Source organism: Triturus cristatus, chromosome 4_1 (assembly GCF_964204655.1).
Source record: "Triturus cristatus chromosome 4_1, aTriCri1.1, whole genome shotgun sequence".
NCBI classification, from domain to species: domain Eukaryota; kingdom Metazoa; phylum Chordata; class Amphibia; order Caudata; family Salamandridae; genus Triturus; species Triturus cristatus.
The window spans coordinates 994,788,645-994,803,835 of NC_140585.1; the positions used below are offsets into that span (position 1 = coordinate 994,788,645).

At 49.4% G+C, this 15,191-nt stretch overlaps 1 protein-coding gene across 1 annotated transcript in view; it reads left to right on the forward strand.

The window, feature by feature from the left end:
• OTOGL (otogelin like) overlaps window positions 1–15,191 on the forward strand; it is a 939,358-nt gene that overhangs the window by 34,787 nt on the left and 889,380 nt on the right. The window lies entirely within an intron of this gene.

The following is a 15,191-nucleotide window of genomic DNA, read 5'->3' on the forward strand; positions in this document are numbered from 1 at the left end:
AACCTTTTGCGGTGGACCAGGGCCCAGGAGACAGATAACATTTATTTTTGGGGGAGGTGGGTGTACATGGCCCCACTCCCTGGGCTGATGTTAGCCCCTTAGAACCCCTATCCCAGGGCCCGGTGCATTTTTGGAGGGGAGGGGGCATATGGCCTCCCTCACTGGGCAGATTACTCCATCCCCTAGGTCCCTGTGCAGTTTTCAAGGGGGGTACGCAGCCCCGCTCCATGGCCGATTTCACCCCAGGGCCCCATGCCCCAGTGAATTTTTGAAGAGGAGAGGAGGACGGGTCGCATTGCCTGGCCTGCTTATGTCCCCAGGTACCCCAATCCCTACAGATTGGTACATTTCTTAAGGGGAGATGGGCCTCATGACCCCCCTCCCTGAGACTCTAAAGGCCTGAGGTGCCCAACCCCAGGGCTGCAAAACTAAACTGAAAGGCAGCACTCCTCCCTGAGCCATTATTGGCACCGGGGACCCCATCCCGCAGGTCTGGATAGCAGACTATGTCCCATAGAGCCCACCCTTGTGACATAGTGGTTTCCCTGCCCGTAGCATCCAGTCAGGGGAACTTGTGTTTTCTCCCCTAGGCGGAAGCATTTTCAAAACTCCTGCCAAGTGGGAGCAAATCCAAAGTCTGCTCCCAGTGGGCGGGAGTTTCAAAAATGCTCCCACTAGCTGGGAGCAGACTTGTGATCTATTTCCCTGCCCACACTAAAGTGAGCAGGGAAACTAATCAAAATATTGCTCGTACCCACAGGGTGCAGCGTTATTATCTGCTCCATTCAAGCAGGAGCAAAGCCGGCTCCCTCTGGATGTGGGGAGCTGGCTGGGGCAGCCGGGGTCTTGGGGCTGTCCCTGGCCTTTTATTCATACAGCTACGCTGGAGTGGCGTACGTTGGAGCAGCCCACTCCGCTTCCGCTTCCACTTCCAGGGGGGACAACACAGCTACATGACCCAAATCTTCCCCACTGCCTGAGGTAACATGGTTGCATCCACTGTGCACTACACTACAAGTATCAACAGTATATCTCCACATGGAGAGGTTTGTGCTTTGCATAGTGAGGTCTGCGGAGCACATCAGCGTTACACTTGTCATTGTGTGATTTATTGTTGAAGGCCCCCATTGACTCTATGGGCACCAGGGCACCCATCTTTTACAGCTGCGGGCTCTGGGAACCAAAATTAGCTGGGGAGGGGACTGCATCCCTTAGCCCAATACAAAATTCACTGAGCCCCCAGGGTTGGGGTCCCCAATCAATCAATCAATCAAGGAAGTGTAGGCGCGCTAATCACCTGTGTGGGTCTCAAGGCGCTGAGGGGGGGGGGGGGTCCGCAGATCCATTAAGCCGAAGAGCCAGGTCTTGAGGGTCTTCCTGAAGGTGTTCAGGGAGGGGGCGCGTCTATTGTCTGCCGGTAGCTCGTTCCAGGTCTTGGCTGCAATGTGGGAGAAGGATCATCCACCTGCTCTGGCTCTGTGGATGCGCGGGGTTTCGGCCAATGAGAGGTTGGAATATCGGAGGTTTATTTTGGGTACGTGGAAGTTGATTCTGTTGTTGAGGTATTTGGGTCCGTTGTTGTGTAGGCATTTGTAGGTGTGAGTGAGGATTTTGAAGGTGACCCTCTTCTCCACAGGGAGCCAGTGGAGTCTTCGTAGGTGTTGGCTGATGTGTTTGTGTCGAGAATGCCGAGGACGAGTCTGGTGGCGGTGTTCTGTATTGTCTGGAGTTTGCAGAGTAGGGACATGTTGATGCCGGTTTAGAGTGCGTTTCCATAGTCCAGTCTGCTGGTGATGAGTGCGTGGGTGACTGTCTTCCTTGACTCAGGGGGGATCCATTTGAAGGTCTTATGGAGGATGCGGAGGGTGTTGAAGCAGCTGGAGGTGACGGCATTGACCTGTTGGTTCATGGTGAGTGATGAGTCGAGTACGATGCTGAGGATTTTGACGTGGTCTGAGGGGGTAGGTGGGCTTCTGAGGGCGGTCGGCCACCAAGTGCTGTCCCGTGCTGAAGGGATGGAACCGAGGACGAGGACTTCTGTCTTCTCGGCGTTGAGCTTCAGGCAGCTGTTGGTCATCCAAACTGCAAAGTCTTGCATTCCTTTCTGGAAGTTGAGTTTAGCGGTGGTGGGGTCCTTGGTGAGGGAGAGGATGAGCTGGGTGTCGTCAGCGTAGGATACGATGTTGATGCCGTGTTGTCGGATGATGGCTGCAAGGGGGTCCATGTAGATGTTGAAGAGGGTCGGGTTCAGTGATGACCCCTGTGGGACTCCGCAGGAGATTATCGTGGGATCGGAGAGGAAGGGTGGTAGTCTGATCCTCTGGCTTATTCTGGCGAGGAATGATCGGATCCAGTCCAGGGCTGTTCCTTGTATGCCGGCGTCGTGTAGTCTGTCAACTAGGGTGAGGTGAGAGACGGTGCCCAGGGCCAAAAAAACCATGGAGAGGGAGATGCGTGCCCCGCACCCAATAGAAAATGCCAGAGGGAAGGGTTTTCCCAGGGCCAAAAGCAGGCCATAGAGGGGCACCCTGTGCCCCCCTCTCCTTAACTTTAATTCATTGCCCTAAAGGATGGAGTCCCTAGGGCCTATCAAGGTTTGGGGAAGGGTTCCATGTGGCTGGTGCAATCTCACTCACTTGTAAGGAGCTGCGGAAACGGAGATAGTCTGACTCCTCATTTCCAGGCTAACCCTCCACACTGAATAAACAGCATGAGGGTTTGTTTCGAGGGGAAAAGAAGGGAAAAAGAAACAAATATAGGGAGGAGGTAGTAGATCTTGCAAGATAGCGGGGCTCCCTCTGAGAGGACCGATAGTATCCTGGTGGATTACTTTCTTTTGGATTGGACTCCGGGGAACACCATTCTCTGTAAAACACAATCACACAGGTAAGTCCTTTTAATCCAATCAGGCGGGATACTGAACTTTTTATTTTTAAGCCCCCCAGGGTGGGCCAGGACTCAAGGGTTTGGCACATTATATTTTTCACTAGAGGGGATGTGCAGTCCCCACCTGAGCCTTAGAAAGGCCCCAGGGACCCCCATCACCTGGGGCAGATGAATTTATTATGTGGAGGGGGCAGGTGGTCCCTCTTCCTGAACTTCTGTAAGGCCCCCAGGGACCCCATACCTTGGGGATGATTACTTTATAGGGAGAGGAGGCATTAGGCCCCACCTCCCAAGCTGTACACCAGCCCGAGGACATCATTCTCTGAGGCCCTAACAAAGCAGATTCCTGGGGACTGCATCTTTAGGACACTACTCTCATGGGCGGGCAATGCAAATTTAATTCCCTGCTTGCTTTCTCCAGGGCAGGGAACGCAACTTTGCTCCAGCCCGGGAGAGCAGAGTAAAAAGCTGCTCCTACCTATGCGAGAGCAAAGTGATTGAACTAGCTCCTACCATACCCAGAATGAGCGTTGTCTGGGATCTGGCAGGGGCCAAAGGAGCGTTGGGGCTCCCCCCACAACCCCCAAGAATGGCCTTGCCATGGGTGGGCACCAGCGCCCTACTATTAAATTATCGCCAGCTCCTGCCGGCACCTTCTATGAGTATGGGTTGTGGAGGGTTGCAGAGAACACAGCAGCATCCCAGCAACATTTTAAAAACACAATAAGTCTCCAGGGTCATTGAATCCATGACCCCGGGAGAGCTTACAATATTTTTTAAGCACTTTGAGCTGTTGCTCTATGATTTTCAGTAGTGTCAGTAGTGCTTTCTAAAATCTCCACATTCATCCTATACGTAAGGCAGATTAGTTGGCCTCCCAATAGTACCAAGTATAATTTTAAAACTGATGCTTCCCAAACCTATGTCTTGATGATGACCCTGTCTAACCTGTATGCTTAGGGGTGAAATGTTGTCATGACACAATAATAGTGTACTGTTTTTATTTTGACTGTGGAGCTTTTCACTATGTGTCAGAGTGTGTACCAAGCATTTATGCATCCTGGATCAGTCACTATTTTATGTACATAGATTGTATAGCACCAACACATTTTACACTCACTTATTTCACTCGCCCTGCTTCATTGCGCCTTTCGGGATCACCTTTTTACTTGCAAATTAATTTAAATATGAAATTGCAATAATGATTTTCTATTGTTTAAGAAATTGAAATAAAATTGTCTTAGTGAGAAACGGAACCAATTTCTTGATGGTCAAAGTTACTCTCTCCTAGAAAGTAGAGGTTCACACTTTACCCCTGAGGGGCCGTTGTTTTCCTTTATGCTTTTCAGCTGGAGTATAGGCACCCCTTCTGGTTGGTTCTTTGGCTGCACTTTGTGACCTCAAAAATTTTTTTTCAAAAAGATTCAAAGACATATATAATGTTTTTTCTAAAATGCTTTATTGAAAATATTTTGTGACAATCACTGTTAAACATTGCAATGTGTGAATTTATAAATATATTTTTGATTATAGCTATTGATGGCTTTTTCACAAAGCCAAGCTTTGTATGTGATAGTGTGCTGACCATTTGATGAAACCAAAAGTCCCACCATTTTTAATATTTTAGTGTTCTGACCCTTTGGCAAAACCATTAGGTCTGACTTCTTTAAAACAACCCCTGTTATATTGTTACATTACATATCAAGCCATGTGCAGCAGGGGGTAGGGTGCCCATGGGGGTTTGGGTGCAGGACCTGACCACAGGCCAGGGAGAGGCTGGGAGTTAGGCACCTGCGGGTTGTTGGACGCAGGGTCTGTCACAGGCCATGCCCTGTGCCCAACCCCACTGCAAGCACAGATATTGATTTTTTAATTTAAGTTAAAATACATAAAACATTTCTGGGAAAAATTAATGGTTAATGCAAAGTTATAGTTAAGAATTGGAATAATATCTTGCTTCTCATTAAACCTTAGAAATTCACTGAAAAGACAAAGGTTATAGGAATGGTCTAGGTAGGTAGGTAGGCTGCTGAAAGAGTAAAAGTTGCTTGAGGTAAATCCTGTGACCTCAGAGGGTGTGTGATATCCCTTTTTGTACCCATGGCATTTTGGTGAAGCAGCATTAGTATGGATCATTAATGGAAAGCCCCCAAAATCCTGCGGGACCATCTTCCAAAATATCACCTTACTAGATCCTTGTGGAAGGCTGAACAGGCAGTGTGTAAGTGCTGTGGTACAGGAAAGATTACATGGAGAGAGAGCCTTTTTACCTGCAGCCCCAGCTCCTCGTAGCAGCATTTATTGATTTTTTTGTGTTGCAAATTCACTGGGGGAGCAACGGGGTGCTTTGTATTATTACATCGCCTCTTTGCTAAGCACTAGTCTGTCTCCGTACCCACAATCATTTTTTTACTGCTATTTCCCCTCTTTCTTCCTACTAACTGGTGCAGTCAAGCCATGTTCTCATCTTCTTAGACACCTCCCATATTTTATGATATACCACCTGTACGCATGCTTAACATTGACTCTATTATCTAGTGCATATAATTTGCTTGAAACTATGAATTTAACGGTTGTATGACAGAACAATGCTTGCAGTTATTACGCATGCCTTTACAACACATATGCTACCACACATGACCCACTACCATGCATCCCATTACCATGCATGCCATTACAACATGCATTTATCAGGACCCATTGAAAGTGCCATTACCACGAATACAGTAACCACGCATACCACTTCCACGCAAACTTTTAAAATTAAATTATGATAGGTGCGGTACTGCTAAAAAAATGCTGAAAGCTGCACTCACAGCGTACCTGATGTCAAAGAGGTGAGTTGAGAGGAGGTTTTGGCGAGTCTTTGCAGAGTGTTACGGTGTGGGTATCTGGCTTGAAAGCCAGCCTGGAGAGTTTTCAGAAATGGGTGTAGTCCACTGTCTGCTGAAACTCATCTGCATGAGAGATCGGCCATTGTGAGGCTGTACACTCCATTGATTGTCAACAGTGAAGCTGATGGTTAGTCAAGCACAATCCTCCATTGGAAAAAGCATGTTTGTTTGCATGTGGGACGGCCTAACAGTAGCCTACACCAACACAAGCGCAATCCTCCATTTGAGAAAGCCTGTATGTTGGAGTGGGGCACACCAACACTAACGCCTGAAAACTAGACTCCTTCAAAACTCTTCTTCAGGAGACATGAGCTTGGCAATATAAGTATTGAATGTGGATGAGGATCCACTGTGGTGGATCTTCGGATCCACGCGCCAACAACAATGCCGTGATTGGCTGGCCGCAACCTGAAAGAAAAGTTGCACCCGCCATTTTGTCAATCGGGACATAGTTCCAGAGGGCGGGGAATAAAATATATATAGGATAAGAGGGGTCAGGACAGAGGTATCCTGACCCCATGGGAATGATGGAGGGGTCTGTGAGGGACCCCTCATGGGCTAGAAATTATCCAAAATTGTTTTTGGAGGTGCATGAGGATTCACCGCGGCCTTCAGCATGGCCCCTGTGTGAATCTGCGATAGATCCATTGCCCACTCACAGACCCATTCACACACCCACTTACACACCCACACAACCACTCATACACCTACTCACATATCCATAAAGCTGCTCGCACACCCACTGAGACCCACACAGGCACTCCCACACCCACTCACACACCCATGTACACACCCATGCAACTAATCATACATCTGTACAGCCACTCACACACCCACTCTGAGACCCACAAAACCACTCACACACCTTCTCAATGACCCACACAGCCAGTCACACACACTCGTACACCTACTCACACATTCTCACACCCACTTACACACTTACACAAACTCTTACATACTCACTCACATGCCCCTACAGCCACTCACACCCACTCACAAACCCATACAGCCACTCACACACCCACTCACAGATGCACACAGCCAGCCAAACATGCACCAACACACCCACCACACACTCACACAACACATGCACACCTACACAACCACTCACACACCCAGGTTACAGGAACGTTATGGTTAGGAAATAGCATTAAATAACCATAGAAATTCACTGATAAAATCAAACATTACAGGGAAGTTATAGTTAGCATATAGCATTAAAAAACTGTAGAAATTCACTGAAAAAACAAAGGTTATAGGGACATTATAGTTAGCAAATAGAATAAAAAACCTTAGAAATTAACTATAATTTGTGCCCTAAGGTAATTATACCTCACACACTCGCCATGCACTGCTAATTACCCCACATATTACACCACGCATGACATCTTCTATGACAATATTGATAATATCACTGCAACATTGCAGTGACATTATTGATGAGAAAGCTTTGCATGGTAGCGGTTCAAGGTATAGTTACCTGAGGGCAAAAGTTATAGTCACGTGAGATAACTATAACTATAACTGCTACTTTTCTATGATTTTGTGTGTGTAAAATCTGAACCTAACTATAACGTCCCTGTAACGCTTTGTTTTTTAGTGAATTTCTAAGTTAAAAAAAATTCCAGACGCACATATATATTTATGTATGTCTTTACCTTCAGGATGTTTTGGTAGTTTTTGTTTTGCCTACAATATTCCGGTAGTACGACACTGACACCTTTGTAGTTGGAAGGATATGTTAATTGAAGAAAACATGAATTTCTGCCAATTGAGTAGGATGATAGATAGTTCTATTGCCTATATCCATTAAATATGTACAATCTAATAAAAAGTTTATTCGTCATTGCAAGGGAAAAATAATTGTTTGAAATGTGACCTTTCTGCAGAGCCATCCCATATTTTTACCTTCTGCGCTGCACCCATTTTTTGTTGAGCTCTGTGTACTTTACCCATGATAACCAGGGATAAAGTTCTCTTGCTCTCCTCTGTAAACCTGTTTAATTAATATAACACATGGTTGACACATTTAACTCACTTGTAAGTTCCTATTAAATGGTACTACGTGTACTCTGAGCATGTAAACTAAATACTGCTAGTGGGTTACACCACTCATTGTGCCACTAACTAAATAAGCTCTATAAAGCATGTCTCCAAACCTAACAATGTGGCCTTAGTGGGTAGTTTTAAACTGCCTTTTCAACCTTTTGCTGTGCATATGCTCATAGCACAGGGAGCATGGTATTTAGAAAGTAGGGCATGTATATTTAATGTTTTACATGCCCTGTCAGTGGAAAACTTCCAATTTCATTTTTCACTGTGGGAAGGCTGGCTGTTCCATTGGAAAAGGTAATCAACGTTGATGACAAAACTTTTTTCACGCATGGAATCACAACGCGGTTGTTACAACGACCGCATTGTGATTCCGCATACCATTACTCCGCAAGTCGAAACAACGATTTGCGGGAGGGGGGGAGGTGTTGGATTTAAAATCCAAATATTTTGCCTTAATCCTCCTTTTCTCTGAAACTGTTTTTGTTGCCTTTTAGGACTCTTTGCACTTTACCACAGCTAACCAGTGCTAAAATTCTTGTGCTGTCTCCTTTAAACATGGTAAAATTAGTTTACACCCCTTTGGCACATTAAATTTACTCAAAAGTTCCTAGTAAGTGATATCAAAGGTACATATGGGCCTGTAAATAAAATGCTACTAATGAGCATGCAGCACCAATTGTGCCACCAGCTGAGGTAGCCTTGTCTTAGGCCTGTCATGGCAGCTTGTGTTGCACTTATAAACTGCAATTTTAAACTGCCAAAATAAACCTTTTACCTGGCCTAAACCTTCCTTTTTAATACATATAAGTCTCCTCTGGTTTAAGCCCTTAACAGTTCTGAGGGCAGGGTGTATTGTATTCAAAACGTTGGAAATGTACGTTTACGTTTTACATTTTCTGGTATAAAAAACTCTCAATTTCATTTTTTCACTATTGCAAGTCCAACCTCTCCCGTAGGATAACATTGGGTACCTTATTTCTTTTAATAAGGGATAGCAAGTGGGAAATTCATATTTGGTGTTTGAGGAATTGTAATTCAAAACCTTCTTGAATGGCAAAGTCTATTTTAAGTCACAATTCTGAAAATGTCACTTTGGAAAGTAGCAAACACAACAAGATGATGGGCAGAGTGCTGAAGCTGTTCAACCACTCATGCCCAGTCAAGAGATGTGAGTTTAATCCATTGTTCTTTTGCTCACTATGCCACCTCAATTTGAACCCAGCCATATGCAAATTACAATTTTAGAGATCACACTTTTAGATTGTCGCCATTTATCTGCCTACACCGAAGGACCTTTTTGCCACTGTCCAGTGTCCCTTCACTGCTGATGGCTACTCTGTGGTGAGATGTGGACTGCTCCAAGACAGTGGACAAAAGGCTTTGGTGTGGAGTGGTGTTCTTCTTCTGTGAACGAGGGAGCGGAATCAGTGCCAAGCCCCCTTGAGCTTCAAAGGATACCTACCCTGTCAGTGGGAGATGTAGCTCAAATCTAGCCCTACCTCCCTTTGTCTTTCTAGTCAGTCACCACTGAGACACCACATCGACCTTGAAAGGCATTCACTCAGGAGCCCCCACGGACCTCTGCCCTCCGCACATCTTCCACAGAGCTGCCGCTACCATCGCACCGGAACTATGACGCGCCATCAACACCACCTTCGAAACTGGCACATTCCCTGATGACTGGAAATTCACAGAAGTCAAGCCCCTACTCAAAAAGCCCTCAGCAGATCCTACGGACCTCTAGAACTACCGACCCATCTCTCTCCTCCCTCGAGGCCATAGTCACCAAGAAGACCTCCAATGCCCAACCAACAAAATTATTCGAAGAGAACTCCATCCTCGACCCCTTCCAATCCAGGTTCCGCAGCAACCACAGCACCATGCCCACTCTACTCGCCGCTACAGATGACATCTGCACCCTCCTCGACCAAGGCCACACCGCAGCCCTGATCCTACTGGACAGCTCTGCAGCCTTCGACATTGTCTTCCACCGCACACTCACCGTCAGACTCCACGACGCCGGCATACAGGGAACCGCACTCGACTGGCTCTGCTCCTTCCTCACGGCAGAACCCAAAGAATCAGACTTCCACCCTTCCTCTCCAAACCCGCAGAGATCAACTGTGCAGTACCCCAAGGATCATTGCTCAGCCCTACGCTCTTCAACATCTACATGGCCCTCCTCGCCGCCATCCTCAGACAGCATGGACACAGCATAGTATCCTACGCCGACGACACCCCGCTCATTCTCTACCTCACCAAGGACCTCATCACCACCAGACTCAGATTCCAGGAAGGAATGAAGGACGTTGCATCCTGGATGAGCAGCAGCTGCCTGAAGCTCAACACGGAGAAGACAGAGGTCCTTGTCCTCGGAACCTTTCCCTCTGCATAGGACAACACCTGGTGGCCCTCAGCAGCCCCCCACCCTCACGGACCACACCCGAAACCTCAGCATCGTACTCGACTCCTCCCTCTCCATGACCCGACAGATCAAGGCCGTCACCTCCACCTGCTTCAACACCCTCCGCATCCTCCGGAAGACCTTCAAATGGATCCCCCAGGATCAAGAAAGACTGTCACCCACGCGCTCATAACCAGCAGACTGGACTATGGCACGCCCTCTGCGCCGGGATCAAAAAGCCTCTGCTCTGAAAACTCCAGACCATACAGAACACCGCAGCCAGACTCATCCTTGGCATCCCTCGACACGAACACAGCACCCAACACCTGAGAAACCTCCACTGGCTCCCCATCGAGAACAGAGTAACTTTCAAGATACTCACCCACGCCTACAAATGCCTCCACAACACCAGACCCCAATATCTCAATGAAAGAATCTCTTTCCACGTACCCAAGAGAAACCTCCGATCCATCGACCTCGCCGAACCCCGCACATCCGCAGAGCAAGAACAGGTGGAAGAACTTTCTCCTACATCATGCCTAAGACCAGGAACTATCTCTCAATCGACATCAGATGTGACCCCAATCTGCACATCTTCAGGAAGACCTGGTTCTTTGACTGACCGGAGCTGCTCCCCTCCCTAGCGCCTTGAGACCCTCACGGGTGAGTAGCATGCTTCAAAATTCCCTGATTGATTGATTGAAAGGATAACTACCCGGGTCCTGGGGGTCATTTTGGGCGCCATCTTTGTTTGGGACACCTCAGCCAGCGGCGGCCGCCATCTTGGAGCGGACTCGCACGCTCAGGGCTGATTGGAGAGCCTATTTAAAGTCGCTCCCTCACGCGCAGCGTGACGCGCAGGTGGACGCCCTCGCTTAGCCTGAGTCGTGCCGGAGTCCTGCCCGTCTGCGCCCGTCAGCGTCCCGGAGGCGACGGGGCGGCGGGGGAAGCTGGTCCGGTGACACACTGGCTGAGATGATCTGTTATACCTCTGCGAGGTTGCGGGATTTGTGGGGCCTCTCTAGCTCCTGCCGTTCCGTTTTCCCGGGGCGATTTAAGGGTAAACGCCGTTGTCCGTGTTGTGGCTGGACGCCTTTCTGGACCCATGTTAATGTTCCTCGCCCTGCAACGGCTGGCGCACAGCATCTTTGTTTGCTGTTGAATACAAGGTCGGTAGGCTGCCATGCCCTGCATATGTACGATCTCCTTGTTAGGGAAAATCCCCTTTGCCTGCTACTTACCGAAACCTGGTTGGGAGAGGCTTCCAATCCGGATGTCTTCTCAGCCATTCCTCCGGCGTACAATATCTTCCGGCAGGATAGAGTGAAGGGTAGAGGCGGGGGAGTGGCGGTAGTGGTGAAAAAGAGCGTTTCCTGCTCAGTTCTTCCTCTTAATTCCATCGGGAGCGCTGAGTCGCTCGCCTTCACGCTCAGACTGTCCCCGGGCCAGGCCCTGAAGGGGTTGTTGGTCTACAGGCCACCAGGCCCTTTGGGTTCCTTCCTGGAAGATCTGCAGACAGCTGTCTCTGAGTTGGTGCTGACCTCACAGCACTGCGTCATGGCTGGTGATTTCAACCTCCACCTTGACGTAGCGGATGACTCGGATGCGGTCAAACTGTTGGATATTACATCTCCACTGGGATTGTTACCGTTCGTGTCGGGGCCAACCCATGAGAAGGGGCATACCCTGGATCAGGTGTTTTCATCTGTCCCTCTTACGGAGGTTGACACCCTGCCGGTGCTCTGGTCCGATCACAGGCTGATCAGATTTTCGGTGCTGGAGAGTGCGCGGCCGGATAACAGTGCCTCAGTCTTGTCTAGACCGACCTCGAGAGCGCTGCACAGAGTGACACCTGACATGCTGGAACAGGCGCTTCTGGATCACCCATGCCATCTTTCGGGCGATCTGGATAGCGACACTGAGGCTCTGCAGCGGTGGCTCATTGATAGGCTGGACGATCTGGCCCCCAAGGTAGCCCTCCGATCCACGGTGGCACGGCAATCTGCACCATGGTTTACGGAGGCTCTTCGTGTGGCTCGCAGCCAATGTAAGGTGGCCGAGAGGGCCTGGCGACGTTTGTATGATGGGGAGGCTAAACTCGCCTACAAGGCGGTGGTGAAGGCCTACCATCGGGACATTCTGGGAGCTAAGAGGGACTATTTGGCTAGGAGGATCGAGGCTTCCGCGAACTCCTGTAAGGAGATCTTCACCATTGTGAAGGAGTTCACGACCCCTAGTTCCCAATCGCCCCCTCTAGTTTCTTCAGATACGTGGGCAGGTGATCTGGCCGGCTTCTTCACTAATAAGATCAAGGCGATTCAGGCCTCCTTTGTGGAAGGACCGGAGGATGGAAGCGGCGTCACCGGGGCTGGGTGCGGATTTCCGCACACACCGACGGCGGTGCTGTCTGATTTTCCTGCTGTTTCCAGCGATGTGTCCAGGCAGCTGTTGGCCAATTTGAAATCTGGCTCGCCACTTGACCCCTGCCCCGCCAAATTTTTGGCTGGGATGGCGGAGGTGGTGAATCCGCTGGTTAATCCCATCCTCAACGCCTCGCTGAGGGAGGGGAGGGTCCCCAGCTCTTGGAAGAGAGCGATGGTGATCCCCCTCCTAAAGAAACCGGGTCTCGACGTCGAGGTTCTGGCCAATTATAGGCCAATTTCACTTCTTCCGGCCCTCACGAAGATCACGGAAAAACACGTCCACGGTGTCCTGTCGCGCTTTCTGGAAGCTAACAATCTGCTCCATCCATCTCAATCCGGTTTCCGTCCTAATTTTAGTACGGAAACGGCATTGCTAGAGGTCACTGAGATCATCAGGGAGACTCTTGATGTCGGCGGGAGGGCGATGCTGGTCATGTTAGATCTATCGGCGGCCTTCGACACCGTCCCCCACAGGGCGCTCTTAGCGAGGCTTTATGACATCGGCCTTAGGGGGACGGCGCTCAGGTGGTTTACATCCTTCCTTGAAGGCCGCCGCCAGACGGTCTGGGTTTCCCAGAGCTCTGCCGAGATGCCGCCATTGGGAGTTGGGGTTCCACAGGGATCTGTGTTGAGCCCCACGTTGTTTAACATCTTTATGTCCCCTTTGGCGGCCTTGGTGGAAGCATATGGGGCCCAGATCATCTCTTACGCCGACGACACGCAACTCCTCTTCACATGCGGGAAAGACCAGGAGTTTGATGGAGGGAGAATTCGGGACTGTCTTACATTGGTCTTTGACTGGTTCCAACGGAACAGTCTAAGGGCCAACTCGAGCAAGTCCGAGGTTCTGTTTTTTGGTTGCGGTGTCGATCCGGAGTGGCAGCATTGGTGGCCGTCCGACATGAGCCCTCCTGCACAGTCTTCCTTGGTGGCTAAAAACCTGGGTGTCAAGCTGGACAAACAGCTATCGCTGCGAACACACATTCTGGGTCTGGCTGGCACCTGTTATGGAATTTTGAAAATGCTCCGTAAATTCCTGCCCCTGCTGTCTGAGGAGCACAGGCGTATTACTGTGCAGGCTCTCGTCGGTTCGAGGCTTGATTATGCTAATGCCCTCTTCCTTGGCCTCCCTGATTACCTAGTTCAGCGCCTACAGGTGGTACAGAACTCTGCCGCCCGGGCTATCTTTGGCCTGCGTAGACGAGCCCGAGCTTCCGGGCTGCTTCAGGCGCTACATTGGCTGCCTGTCCGGAAGCGGATCCAGTTTAAATCCCTGACTCTGATGCACAAAGCCCTGTTTGGATCAGGGGCTGGATACCTGCGGCGGAGACTAGCCTTCTATCGACCAGTCCGCTCCTTGCGCTCGGAATCCCTTTACAAAGCGGTGGTCCCTCGGGTGAGGAAGGCCCGCACGGGAGGGCGCTCTTTCAGCTGCAAAGCCCCACAGCTGTGGAACTCGCTTCCTCTTTCGCTGCGCAGCACTGTCAATTTGTTCCAGTTCAGGAAGAGCCTGAAGACCTGGCTTTTTAATCTTTAGGCTGTTCTTATTGCTTCAGTTTCAGTTCTTTTTCTCTTTTTTTTGCTGTGTTGTGTTATTTTTATTCTGAGATGCAGGTGGAAAGCGCCGGGACACTCTTTTCGAGTAGCCGTGCGCTATAAAAGAACGCTGTAACATAACATAACATAACATGTAGCTCAAATCTAGCCCTACCTCCCTTTGTCTCTCTAGTCAGACTGGCACCCAACCCAAAAGGAGGGGAGGAACTTTCCAGAACTGGTTTAGGGGGTGGGAATTGGATTGCCCTCCACCATAGGCTCGCACTGGGAATACAAGTGGCAGTCCCAGAACCTCTGCTCAGAACACTCCTGGATCTGTGGAGAATCAGAAGAAGAGCTGCCCTGCTGTCTGAAGAACCTGAAGAAAGGCTGGACTTGCTTGCCTTGATCCTGGGACACCAGAGGTGACTCAAAGAGTCAGTAGGCTGACCTCTTGTTTAAGCTACAGGGACACAAGCTTCCGGAGGCCTTAGTCCCTCCATCTGACCAGCAGACAAGTAACAACTGGACCTGTCCTGGACCCTGCTGATGGCCTCTGTTGGACTGTCTTCTGTTGGAGTGGAACCTAACCTGCAAGTAGCGCTCATTAAGTCTTAAACCCTTCTCTGGTGCTAGAATATACTCCACCTGTCTCCAAACTAAATAGAAGTGGAACTTAGAAACTTTTTGCCAACTTTCTGTCTGGCAAAACTGTTGGAGACTGGGATCACCATCAAAGCCACATCAGCCAACGTTCAATTGCTGGTCTTCCTCAGCATCTGGTTTGCCTTGTTGAAGGAGAACTGACTTCCAGAAAAGTTTCTAAGTCTGAACGTAGAGGGCTCCATCAGGACTGATGCTGAGCAACAACCCTTTGAGGTATTTGTGGGCATGGACTTTGGACCTTGCCTGCTTGGAGCTTTACCACCTTCATCAAAAACAGCACCCACACCCTGCTCTGCTGCCAACAATCCATTGTTGAGCCCCACGTTG